General features: G+C 35.4%; 1 pseudogene; it reads left to right on the top strand.

Annotated features, from left to right (window-relative positions):
* The first annotated feature begins 378 nt into the window (after window positions 1-378).
* Window positions 379-2,749, top strand: part of LOC126514771 (ubiquitin-conjugating enzyme E2 N-like) — a 14,839-nt pseudogene continuing 12,468 nt past the window's right edge.

Raw genomic sequence — 2,749 nt, 5'->3', positions numbered from 1 at the left:
AACCACAAATCCCACAAAGCCTAAGCAACATGGAGTTGGGCAGTTCGGGAGGTCCCTCCAGACTTTACAGCTGGAAGGATAAGTGATCAGGGTGAGGGAAGAATGAAGGTAAGTAACTGGAGCTGGGACTAGACTTCATGGAGTCTGACATCAGCTTATGTTTTTGCCATATGTAAACATAGCACAATTTTTGAAAAAAAATTTCAGGTAACAATTAACTCAGTCATGTTTACATTAGCACTCCTTATAGAGTATACATGGCTTTGTCCATAGGATGCATTTTTGTCAGCTTAGAAACAATGCCGAAGATAAGGGTCAAGGTAGAATACCTGAGGTAAACATAAGACCTGTGCATGTCAGGATTGGCCTGGCCCTAGGATGGCACAGAAGTTACTCAGACAGCTGTCAAGTACAAATGATATCTCTCATAATGGCATAGAAGCAATGCTCGCGGTTTTAGGGGAAAGCATCTGGGGTACGTGAAATGAATTCTGGAAGATCAAAGTAGAGCCTGGCTTTTCAGATAACAAAAAAAGATCACCTGGTTGTAAACTACATCCATATCAAGCTTTGCAGGAGAAGGAATGGCTAAGCATCTCTTTCATTAGAAGTGTGCCTGCAAGTTTAACTTTCCTCACTTCTCCAGTGCCTCTCTGTGTGCACAAATGCGTGTTGTCCTCTTCATTCAGTATCCCTAAAGTTTGTGTCCCTTTCTTTAAATGAGTTAATAGGCTTGAATAAAAATCACAAATCACCCAAAGAGATTTTGTGAAATTCTTTAATAATGATCCTATCAATAAGGGAGCCTGCTGTTCTTTTACAAAGATGACATTTAGTGGTATTGAATATTCTTCATATGTCTCTTTGGATGGGGACAAGTGTGAAAAATAAAGATTTTCTAATTCCCTCCAAGGATATCATCTCCAAAAAAGCAAAGAAATGGAGATAGCAAAGTGTTTTTAATCAAACCAAAGTAAGTGTTGGAGTTTGAGAGGTTCAAAAGGAAAATGCAGATAAGGAAGAAATGGAGTATGTATTGGAACAAGCAAATATAGAGTGAACCGGAGAGGGAATAAGCATTGTAGATGGAGAAGATGATACATGGAGGCTGGCAAGATAGACAAAGGCATGATAGGAAGCATTGTTTGAAGTGTCCAGGAAAATCTGTGGCTTATCAACGCTCATCATGAGTCTGAAAACATACATACCAGTAGCATTATATAGACTAAAAACGTTATGTATATGTGTGTATTTATATAATGACCATGAATTTTAAAGAGAACAAGGAGGTATATATGGGAAGGTTTGAAGGGAGGAAAGGAATGAGAGAAATATTGCATGTAATTCTATATTAATCTCCAAAATCAAAAACATAAAAGTAATAAATATGTCAGTATGGAAGCAGAGGGAGTGGATTTTGTGTAATGGTACATGGAATGTAATTAAAGTTTCTACTAATTATCTTCTACCAATGTCAGTTAGCTAAGTCATGTATCTATCTTATGTGAAAGCACACCTCATTTTAATAAAATGTGCTAAGGAAATTTAAAGTTCCAAAATCTTTATATTGAAATCTTCCATTTGGTGAAGTGATCAATATCCCACGAAACTTAATCCTAATAGTCCAAATTATATATGATGTACAGTCAAAGATATATATGTTTTTGGGATGTTCAGTGTATATTTGTAGAATTTTAATTACCTATATGTAACGATTTCTATGCATTCATATTACTCCATTAACTGCAGGTTTTAAATTATTTGACAAACCATACAGTTACTTAGATTTCATGTAATATAGCTGTATTTTGTAATAAGTTAAATCTTTCTTTATTCTTTTTGCATCTTTCTATGAATAAAATAATTCATTCCACATAGTTCCAACATCTTTCTTAGCAGCCGTACCAGAACAGACGAGAGGTTTAAACGATAAATGTTCACATCGAGGACACACCTCCTCCTTTCAACTGTGAAGGAAACAACAGTTTGCATGTAATTCAGAAGCTTAAACTCTTTTTGTTCACATGTAATCAGCATGTTATTTTCACTGCCATAAAATAATTTGAAAAGTGACACTTAGTGAACTAATTTATTTTGAAGGTTCATCAATCCTCATTCTAAAAGCACCAATCTTTGAGCAAAAGATTGCTCTTTACTTACTCTATGATTGCCTTTTTAGTTTACTTTTTAAAAAAATATTCATTTTAATATTGTATTTATGGGTATTTTGTTCACATGATTTCCTGTGTCCTGTGCCTCTGCAGCAATGGTAGAGATCAGAAATTGTGGCGGTTTGGATTAATGAAGACCAATAGTAATAGGTATTTGAACAATTTTAATGACAAAACCAGACTCATGAAACCAAGGTTCCAGCGGAGTACCAGAAGCAGGAAGCAAGGGGCGCATGGCTTCTGAGCACCCAATTTATCAGTAAACATTCGCCCGAGGTGGGCCTGCCCAAGGGGCGGGCTTATCCCTACATCTCCCCCTTTTTATCTAAATAAGAAAGAACTAAACCAAATACAACTGTAAACAATAATAACAAATAATAGATATAACAAACAATATTGAGAACAAAAGTTTTACCAGACATTTTATCTCAAGGAGTCTAAATAATGTAGAGAGTAATTACAATTATATAATCTTCAACTCCGTTAAAGATCTGTGAAGGGAATAAATATTACTTAACAAATGAGAGATATCCAAAATGTGCCATAAATGACAGAGACAACAGACTACCTGGGCAATC

Source organism: Alexandromys fortis, unplaced genomic scaffold (genome assembly GCF_014885135.2).
Source record: "Alexandromys fortis isolate MF-2015 unplaced genomic scaffold, M_Fortis_MF-2015_v1.1 scaffold_125, whole genome shotgun sequence".
NCBI lineage: Eukaryota > Metazoa > Chordata > Mammalia > Rodentia > Cricetidae > Alexandromys > Alexandromys fortis.
This window is presented reverse-complemented; position numbering and strand designations above follow the sequence as displayed.